Raw genomic sequence first — 11,094 nt, forward strand, 5'->3', positions numbered from 1 at the left:
TGTCAACTTTCAGCAACAGTTAAAATTCTCAAATCTCATTCCATTCTTAACACAGACATAAGATAAAGCAGAACTAATAAATTTAAAGAGAGCAAAAGTAGCCTAAAACTCACCTTTTCAGCAATAGCATTTCCCTGTACAGGCCCAATATTAATATATTATATGCACAGTAGAACAACGAATTCTACCCTGAAATGTAGGATTTGCCTTGATTTTAATATTATGTTTCTTTAAAGTAGCACTTAATTAAAACACATGGCATATTTGTTTATACCATTGTGAGTTTAAAATCAAACATTTTGAAATACTTGCTTCCTATAGTTTTCATTAAACTTTGCTGTTGCAAAATTTTACAGCCTAGATCTCTTATCCAAAGAATTAAGTCTTTATTACAAATAAAGACAAAACATTGAACACAGATAAACCAGAAAGGAAGGTGTAACATAACTCTGCTACATTGCTGTAATAAATATTGTGCAACTTTGGTATTAAATCCTGGCTGAAATACTTGCTTTATTAGGGAATACACTCCAAAACCAAAACCAAGAGTTGGTGGTAGAAAAGGTTAGCCAAGAAACACTAATCAAAAGAGAAAGTTCACAGATGAAACATCAAAGAAAATAATCTGTGTAGGAGCTGGAAGAGCCCTAGAGCAGAGATTTGTATAGTCAACTACTAAGATTTAGCCCTACATAACTGAGGTAATTAAAGTCTTACAAAACTAACAGCATGTTTATATTTACACGAAAATACTGAAAGCCTAGCAAGGACAAAATACGTTTCACCTTTCTACAGGCTCTCACTTCAAGAAGGGCAAGATCTTGTGTATATTTCCAAAGAACAAACCACATAAAAGATGTGATAGGGTCACTGGCACGTGTGGCCACTTATTAACAAAGCAAATTATTTACTTTGCTAAGTGCTGTTGTATACAAACAGCATATTTATATATAGCACTGGCAAACAACTTGTGCTGAAATTAAATGAAGCTCCAGATTAGATCAACTTATCTACAAAATGTGTCTTCTCCAAGACGAGATATCCATATCCTAAGGCTTTTCACAACACCCACATAGCAAAACACTAAAGCACACACAAAGAACTGCATGAAAAAGTTACATTCTGAAGTACAAAGAACAGCATCTTTATGTATAAACATACTAATACTTGCCTATACTAATACTTTTCTTCCATAGAAAGATCTAACATTTTTAAAAGCATCTTGGCAAATTTTTGAAAACGAGATTATGGAAGTGCTAGAAGAAAATAAATCTTATGACCCAGTAGGTCTCTCTTCATTGTTTTAGTATGTAATGTTTTCTACATAGATTTGCTTTGTACTGTTAGGGAAAAAAAGTTTAAAAATAAGTACTACAGTTTCAGCAAAGTTTTTTTTTTTTGTCATCACAGATATCACCTTTTTGGCATCAGTAGAAGAGAAAAACAAGGAAGTAATGTGTAGTTGTGTCCATTTTATCTGGAAATAATTGGACAATATGAAATTTTCCAAAATAGGTATACAGTTTAACATGCACGAAATCACATACGGATAGAAGACAAAGAATCTGCCTCTATTTCTACATGTGAAATATTAGGTCTTGCAAATTAATTCTGCAATAAAACACTGTAATTAAATCTGCTAAATTAAGTTCAACCACTACAATTAAATCTCAGAACTATAAATCTTCATTACACCTGACATTGCTGACTACCAGTTGATTTGTGTTCAAATGACTCCAACACAAAGCCATAAATATCTGCAAATCCTTTCCTCTGATCTCTTGTGCTTAGCAGCAAAGATAAGGAAATAAGAGACCTGCTTTTGCATTTATCCATTAATTGAACTGAACACTGAAGAATTCTGAATGGGCTTTAGCAGAACTAAGCCTGTGAAGAGATGGGGCAGAGATGATTTTTTTAAATCATATTTATATCTTTTCATGGGGTGAATTATAGTAAGAAAATAAATCTATACCTTAAAAGCTGAAATGTGACTCTGAAGTACTGTTTGCATAGTTACTAGCAGTACCCATGGGTTTTCAGGCTATTCTGAGACCAATTGTATACTGTAAACCACCCCATTTTTCAGGAGAGTTCTGCTGAAAAATGACATAGGAGACTAATATAGCAAAGACTGCTTTATTAATTCCCTTAACTTCCCAAAGATTATATCTACTTACCTCATGGGAATAAAGATATTCACATCTGCCTAAGAAAGTTTTTGGTATCTATTTCAGTTATTTCAGTTTTGCTTTTGATAAATAAAGCAGATAAAACAGATCTAGAGTATTTGAGCTTATCATGGGTGAAAATATCCTTCAAACCCTGGCTTTGAACAGTATCTACCCCCTGTAGCTATATATCTATGTACCGATGAAGTTAATTTCTTTGCACCAGAACACCAAAAGAAATCTTCCTCACGCAGTGGCAGTATCGTAGTCAATGAGGTTAATCTGAGGCACGGTTATTGCTAATTTCTATGATGTTCAATAATGAAATGACTTCCCAGCATAACACTTGCTCACAATTCCCAGCTGGGTGAGGAAAAAGAAAAAACGTGTTTAAAAAGAAAAAAACACGCATAAAAGGCTAGTTATTCTTCCAACGACAGACTAAAAAACATAACAAATAATTTCCTGAATACGTTTAATCTTAACTCATATCAACTTACTTTTCCTGTGTGAAGCTTATAAACTGTTCAAGGCTCAATGCGTACTATACACAGAAAAGCTCTCCTAAGGAACAGATAAGCCTTGGCAAAAAAGCTATTGAGGATAAGGGTCAGAGTTTTTCAGATGTTCCAAAGAATCCAGAGACAAGAAACGTAGCTCCCCATCCTGCAAGGTTTCTGCATATGAAAAATGAAATAGTTAGAGATTGTCAAGTAAATGTACATAGATTGACCTCCTAAACCTGGCTCATCTTCATATCATCTCACGATGAAATGACCTTTTAAATGAGCTGACATTAGAACACATCAATGCTATCCCAAATTAGTGAATAAAGAGCATGAAAAAGTATGCAAAGACTACTTTGGGAAGTACTTTCAAATGCTTCTTCTGATTATGGAAGAACAGAAACATCTATGGCCAGCACCCATCCTTTACGGCTTAGGTCTCAGACCATAGCAGAGAATGAGGAAAAGAAAAAAGGAAAATACACATGACTACTCCAGCAAATACTACTTCAGATGGCTTCAACACCAGAGGCTGATATATCACGAAAGCTAAAGATACAGGGAAAAATACCCAGTTATATTGTTTTTGTTTACAGATTTATTGACAAAATATACACTAACAGCATAATAATCTATGTATTTTCATGATTTGTAATTAATTTTTCTAATTTGCTGATCATGCAAGTACTATACCTCATTTAGACATAACCTGCTGCACATGACTTTCCAAGAAAGCATTTACCATAGATTTCTGTAGCGTGAAGAGTGCTCAAAGTTTGACAAGATAGTGAAGATCCAAATGAGCAAAACAATGTTATAAAAGCGAGCTCAACAGGTACTGAGCCAACTGCACCAGGGCTGAGAGCTTCTATTCATTCAGTTTCACTAGATCTCTGTAATGTTGATACTGTTAGACCTGGATACAGGGGTTTTTTTTTGGTCAAATACAAACTTTGAGAAAGCCTAAAAATATGTTTTAGTTACTGAAAATAAACATGTAACTAGTAATCTATTGAAATAGTGATCTATTTCTGCTTATCCAAAGAAATTAGCAGTTGAAGCAGGTAGTAAAATCTTGTATTTAAAGTACTTAAAGTATTGCATATATTAATTATTAAGCCGAGGAAGTAATTTGTGCTATTCTATTGCCTATATTTTCCTTATATCCTCAGGGTACTGTGGGTGCAACTGTTATCATAAGCATATTTCTAGCTCTATCGGTGGTCCATTGAAAATGTCCAAGGAAATTACTCAAGAAACAAGAAGAGAAAAACACACAAGTTACCATAGCGTAAGCACAGTGCAAGCAGCACTGCTGAGGCACAGAAGGCTTAAATACATGGCCAAGCAGTGATACTAGAGAGCAGCTTTAGTTTAGGGCATCATTTTAGGAAGAGGTCTAGCAGTGTTATCTGCACCAGGCAGAGCTGGACACAAGGGCACAATTCAGAGAGCCTTGTGTCCTTTTGCCCTCTCTTTACCCACATGGACCTTTCTACTGCTGAAACACTTCACAGGAATATCAAGAACTAACCTCTCTATGCTTATTCTTGCAAAAGATTCTTCTTCATCCTGGCTGAAGGTAACTGAAGCACAAGGCTGAAACACCCACCCAGTCAGAACTTGTCAAGTCTACAGCCTGCTGTTTTCTTTGATGTGTTGATTTCCAAAACATTCCAAAGAGCAGATAAATAAACCCACAAAATCATTCAGCAGTTTAGTATAAAAAGACAGAGAGATAAAGGTGGTGGGGAGAAAGGTCATAAAAAAAGATGGTGAGAGAGGTAAGAAAAGGGTTAAGCCTGATGCTCTATAGCTTGATGCATCTTCTGTGGGACTGAAGGACAACGAAACAGCGCCCAGGGAATCACTACAGCCCGAAACGAAGCCTCTGGGCACCAGGATGCGACATCACCACGTCTCCCTGCGCCTTTTTGACCTCCCAGCAACTACTCCTCGCGCCGCCCCGCGCGCAGGCCACGACCTGCGCGAGCCCCGGCCCCCCGCGGCCTCTGCCCGGCGGCGGCCGAAGCGCCTCCCGAGGCCCCCCGGCTCCGCCGCACAGCCTAGGCCGCCCTCGGAGCCCCTCGCGTGGGGAGCGAGAGGCCCCGGCTCCCCGTCCCGTCCCGGCGCTCACCTCCCCGCGTCGCCTCAGGGCCCCGCAGCCGCTCAGGTCAGGCCAGGCCGGACGGGGCCGGGATGGCCGCGCGCCGCTCTCCGTTTGAATATCAGCCACGCCCAAGGAGCGCGCTCCCCATTGGCCGGGGCAGCTCGCGGGGAGACGGAGGAAGGGAGTGCTGGTTGGCCAGCCCGAAAGAGAGGCGGGAAGAAAAAAGGAACTCGCCTTCCCATTGGAGGGAACTTGCGGTTGCCCCGCTTCCCTCGCGCGCTGCGTCCCTGCCCCCCTGCCGCGCCGGGGGCGGGGCAGGCTGCGCGCAGGCGCAGAGGCGGCAGGGGCCGTTAGCCGCGGTAACGGCTCGCGGCGGGCGGGGGTGTGGGGGTTGCTGTGCCCGAGGGGTCCGGGCGGGCGGGTCTGGGGCCTCCCCGCCGCGGGGTTGGTTCCCCGCGCGCTTCCTCGCCGGCCTCTCTGCCCAGGCCGAGTGCTGGGTCCGTATCTCCTCGTCACACGTGGGCCTGGCCCCGGTCCCTATCGACTGCCGCGAGGGGAGGGAGAGAAGCGTGAGCTGCCCAGCGTGAAGCCTCCGTCACAACGTGTGGAGCACAGAAACAAAGCACCATAAGCTCCAAACATACCTGAAAATATTTTCGTTTTCAAGCAGTTGCTTGTTTTGTTGTTGCTATTGTTTTCTGAAGCTCTGTTTAACAGCGTGGCTGTGTATGCTAGATATCCTGATCAGATAGTTGGGATTACTTAAAAAAAAAAAAAAAAAAAAAAAAACTTCGTAAACTGCCCCCGTGTCTCCAAGATGCTGCTAAACGCAACTGTTGCCTCCGCTGTCCCTCTCTTCTTGGAGCTGGGTTATAGGGATGCAAACATACCAAGTAGGACACTTTAGCTTCTCTGTGTTTACCCTCTGTTTGTGCTTCTTAATTACTATATTCTTTCTAGCTGCTATTTCAATATTATTGACACTTTCTAAACCAGGCTTTGTGAGATGCGTTCTCTGTATATGCTTGATGTAATAACATACCGCCTATCATTCCATAGACATGATGTGATACATTAGCTTTTACTTAAATTCATCTTGCCCATATTTATTAATCTAAAACTTAATTATCTCATCTAGGAGATTTTTTTTTCTCGTTTTATTGTTTGTCTAGAGATCTTACGTTCCACCAGAATCTGAATCTACTGATAATTTAAAGATGCAGCACAAGTCACTTGCATCCACCCTGGATCTGCCTTTTCTTAAGTGCTCGTTCATAGATTATTCAATTAGAAGAAGTTTTGACTGGGGCGAAGGAGGTGAAGAGTGCTGGGTTATTCTTCTGAGCAGTGTTGTAAAGGGACAGTTATTTTCTGTAGCTGAACAAGAATTCAGAATACTATGTAAAATTCTAGCAAAACAAAAATGCAGAAAGAAAACAGTGGGAAACACAAAACACCCCACCCCGAGAAAAAAAAAGAGAGAAAAGGGCAGAGAGAGATTGTAGTGCCTGTGGCAGACATGAAGGCAATTGCATTTACTGTGTTTCCATTCTCTGTTGCTGTATAAATTGTGTATGATGTTTGGATTGCTGCTAGAACTGTTTTCTGCTTATAAGCATATATGTTCTAGATGTCTAAGGAATTTAAGCAGTGTGCCACTTGAAACTTCCACCTAAAGATGATTCCATTTTGAATGGGAAAAGTGACATAAGAAAAGAGATGGATGACAAACAGAGGGAAAGGAAGTTCAGTCCTCTGCAATGAATTGCCGTCAAGGAAGTCTCATTTAATTAGTTTCAGTAACTAATTTTATGGTAAGATTTTTGCATAATTTTGAGCAACGATTCCCAAGAGCAGTGAAATCCAGGAGTGGCACAAGCACAAGTGGGTAATGAAGGATTTTTCGAATGTTGCTAAAATCTTCATATCACCCTAGCTTGAGGTGGATATAAGGGAAAGTTCTTCTGCTTGGATATCTGACCGCAATCAGCCTCTCGAGTTGATATTCAGGGTCTAATGCATCTCTTACAAAGCACTGACGGAAAGGAACAGAGATGGCTGTCAATTGACTATAGCTAATGACAGACGTTCAGCATTGCCAATTTGGTTAAAAGTGCATTTTTGAAAAACCTCTGAAGAGGATTTTCTGAACTCCATTTATTTGTTGGAATTGTCCAGACTGTTCCTGACTACTGATGCACTGCTACCACACACACATGTCCACGAGACAGACAAATATTCTAGGTGGTAGAGTCACCTGAGTACCTGAGAAGTTGTTCTGAGAAGAACTAAGTGGCAGATGTTATACTGCAATTTTCAGCAGTGGAAATAATGACAAGATGTTTAAAATTTCTGCTGCCCCTAGTAGTGTTTGCATGACATATCACTTGTTTTTTTTGCCTACTTGGAGTTTTATGTGCAATGTGTTAGAAGAGGAAAAAAGAATAATAGTTGTTTGTATCAGTGCGTGTTGTCCCATGACATTTTTCATTCACAGAGCTGATGCATGCCTTGTGACGACAGAAAATAATCTCCAGTTTCTTGCTTGAATGCTTGGACTGCAGGGTTTCGTACATCTCTTGAAATCTTTAACAGAATCTTGTGCTAAATTCTGTCACTTATTTGCATATAAGTTTCCTCACAAATAACTGGAAGTATTTTGGAGCATACAATCTTGCCAGGCCAACAGCACCTAGGTAACCATATCAGGAATGGTGTATAGATGTAGATTTAGCAAAACTGTTCCTGGGGTGGAGTGAGGCCATCGGGAGAGCCTGGCATGGTGGTGGGGCAGGGACTTGGGGCAGATGGAAGAAAAATCCAGGGGTCACCATTGTGGTGTCTGCATCAGGGCTGGTGGCATCAGCAGCCAAACTGCTTCATGACCGATTGACCTACTGACAAGTCCTGTGCGCGGGGCCAACACCGGTGTGAGCTGAATCTACTGTCAAATCAGGTGCAATAATGTAACCAGGTACAAAACCGTACAACCAGACAGCATGGAGCTCGGCTGTACCTACTGGTTGAGGAAAAACACTGCCTTGGACAGAATAACCAAGCAGCACACGGGGTGAGTAACTAGCCTTCCATGTTGTTCTGGTGCAGTGCTTGGGACGATTGCTTAGTGCATTACTGTGGAGCATAAAATTGGCATGGCAATAGGAGTAGAAAAAATGATTTCCTACTTACTCATATCCTCAGTGAATTTATTCTGCAATCAGTATATCAAATATATCAAATTTTGAACACTGCAGTTTAAAGAGAGGACTGAAGAAAATTCTATCTGGAGAACTCACAAGAGTTATGTAAGTAGTAGAAAAAATGCCTTATTTGTAAATATTTTTTTTTAAAAAAGTGAATTTTGTCAAAACAAACATTAAGGGATATCATGACTGAAAAGTTCGGAGTATTTTCACAGGGAACAAGTACCGCATGTTAGAAGTCTTTTTAATCTAGATGGTGAAGCAACAGGAGTGAACAGCTGGGAGAGCTCAAGCCAAAGTCAAGTGAGGCATGGGTTTTTAAATAAACCACTGAAGCAAACTAGAAAAGAAATGCATATATATATATATAAATATTCAGCTTTTGACATCTTCAAAAGAAGATTTATAGTAAAATATAGTCTATTTAAACATAGCTTATAATACATAGGTGATCAGTGATGGAGCTACTACATGAAATTTTGTAAGCTCTGTTAAGAAGAGATAAGACTAGATAATCCAGTGGTCCTTTCCACCTTGAATGTTCGATGCACAAGTCTCTGAAGAGACATTCTTGGTGTACAAGAAATGATCAGAATCTCTTGAAATAGGAGAATCTTGTCTTACAAAGTTTTATTTCTTTCAGATTCATTCTCTGCTGTCATCTGTTTCTTAGGGAACTGGAGGAATCATTTCTGATATATCCTCTTACCCTTTGTGTAAATCTATGTGTTTCTGGTTCTCCCACCTGGCCCTTTTCCTTTCTTTCTTCTTCTCTTTCTCATTTGATAACTAAATTCATCTCAAAAAATACTCCAAATCTATTGAGCAAAAGTTGCTTAATCTGCATGTAAAACTCTGCTGTTTGCCAAGAAAACAACTGACAGTTGCACCAGAGAGAGCTACGTGGAAGATTGAGTTAATTATCTTGTTATAATAAAGAAAGAAATTTAGGACACAGCTTTACTCATGTGATGATGCAATGTCTGATTGTTCATTATTACAGTTAAGCAAGTTTCTTTAATATTTGAAATAGCTGCCAGCATTAAACTTTTGCCTGCTATTAAAAAAATCATATCAAAACCAGAAGGGGAGGATTAATTTCACCTAATCGAGCTATCTGAAAGGTCGATATCCAATTTAAGATAGTTACCCAAGTTCCCTTAGCAGCCAGCACAGACCAATATCTTATCCTACATCCTTCCAATATGGAGATGAAGTAGATGACCCTCTGGAGGTATCTTCCTTCCTCCATCGACTATTGAGAGAATGTCTACAAACATAACTGACGGCTAAAATCAGGTCAAGCAAATTCTTCATCAACTGCCTGCTTCCTCCAGCAATACATTTTCTCCTTATTGTATCCTCTGCAGTATCCCCAAACATAATTTGTTACCAGCTCTCTGCCTTCAGGGATGTGCTTTCTTCCTGAACCCTGTGTATTTTTTTTTTACCTTAAAATTTGAATCGCTCTTTGCTCCCTTTCTAAATTCCCTAGTTCCCTGGGGAAAAAAACAGCTACCATGATGCATTGCTACACAGACTGAGCACCAGATTTCATCCTGTCAGTGCCTTTTCAGTCTTTTGGATGAGTTTCTGTGCTTTTCTGTTTCATCAGAGCACCTTAAAAAGATCTGAAAATTTTGCTTTCAACACCTGTTTAATGCCAAGATGATTCACATTTCGTACTGGAGAACAAGGCACAGAGTGACATACCTGAAGCACCACAGGGTGCCAGCAATGGATCTAGGAATCAGCCCCCAAGATCCTGATAACAATTCAGTGCTTTAAGGACTTTCTCACTTGAGGATGTCTTTGGAGCCCATCAGATTGCTTTGCAGCAATCTTTCAGGCAAAGTGTATTGTTATATATACCCACTTCAAACAATGATAATACTATGATGGCATGTGTATTGGTGTTGAGTACAACAAACATTAGGTGATTGCTCATCTACATAGTGCATAATTACTGATCTGCTGTAGATGATTTTTCAAGCAGAGTTCTCCTGTGTTTTGTTCTGTTCCCCATCCAATACAAGGTGCAGATGAGGCCACACAGGAGATGAGGGATGAGATGCAAGTTGTGGTACCTTCAGTAGGAGGATAATATCCGGCTGCATGTATCTATTTCATCAGATCCAGCTGGTGCTGTTCAGCAGCTTATTTCATATATGGCCAAACTGAGTTACAGATACTTGTGGGCTGGAAATAGCTGGAAAAGAATAGAGTTGAGAAATCATGTGAACAAGCTGTTGTGCAGGCTCACAACTGTGGGCCATGCTGGATCCCTAGGTTTTGCTGGATGTTCACGTAAAATGAACAGAGGAGAGTATTCTACATATATATCTATATGTTGGGAAATCTGCGTCTTTCTCTTTAGAACGCCCATCTTCAGCAGCTGTCTATACAGTTACCATGTTTACTGCAGTTAATTATATAAATCCATTTTTTAATATCTTTAAAAAATTCAGCTAATATAGTATATATTAACTAAAATATATCAGACTTGTTACACAGACTGCTCATCTGTTTCTTGATTTTTCACTGTTTTCCTTGCATTTAAAGGGCAAGTTTTGACCTATAAAACTATATAGTGCTGATTAGTCACTCTATCTACCTGTGATTAAAGCACTGGCAAAAGTGGTCAGTTAAGGGCATGTTTAATCAGATAGCTATAAGCCAACTCATTCTTTTCTGCCTGTATTCTCATCCAACTGGACATGGACCAGATCCCGGTGAGAAATAATATAACTGCAATGGAAGTGTCTCCTGAGACCTGCCTGAGACACGGCACGTACTGGTCTGTGTACACCATAACTCCATGCGGCCACTGGACTGCTTTGAGTTTCTACACGACTAGCTTAAACTCGGCTAAAATTGAATGTATTTATACTTCTCCCTCAGATATTCCCAGGAGACTGTAATTCACTTCTATATGAAAAGTGAGGGGCTTGATTATGAAAATAAGGGGCAAGGGAACATCTTCTGTGAGTGCCTTCCAGTTCAAGAGTTACACAGAGTTGTGGGTTTCCCGCTAGGAGCACGCGGGAAGTGGTATAGTGGCAATGAGAAACTCTTGGCCGACCTTGGGCTCTCTGCTAGCCGCT

At 40.2% G+C, this 11,094-nt stretch overlaps 1 non-coding gene across 1 annotated transcript; it reads left to right on the plus strand.

The window, feature by feature from the left end:
• The first annotated feature begins 2,413 nt into the window (after nucleotides 1-2,413).
• On the plus strand, nucleotides 2,414-2,477 carry LOC148595588 (U4 spliceosomal RNA). The gene has a single exon (XR_015913124.1). It is a non-coding gene; the product is annotated as a U4 spliceosomal RNA (small nuclear RNA).
• The last annotated feature ends 8,617 nt before the right edge of the window (nucleotides 2,478-11,094 follow it).

The sequence above is a fragment of the Tinamus guttatus genome, unplaced genomic scaffold (assembly GCF_059628265.1).
Source record: "Tinamus guttatus ecotype Peru unplaced genomic scaffold, ASM5962826v1 Tinamus_guttatus_pri_ptg000085l, whole genome shotgun sequence".
Lineage (NCBI taxonomy): Eukaryota > Metazoa > Chordata > Aves > Tinamiformes > Tinamidae > Tinamus > Tinamus guttatus.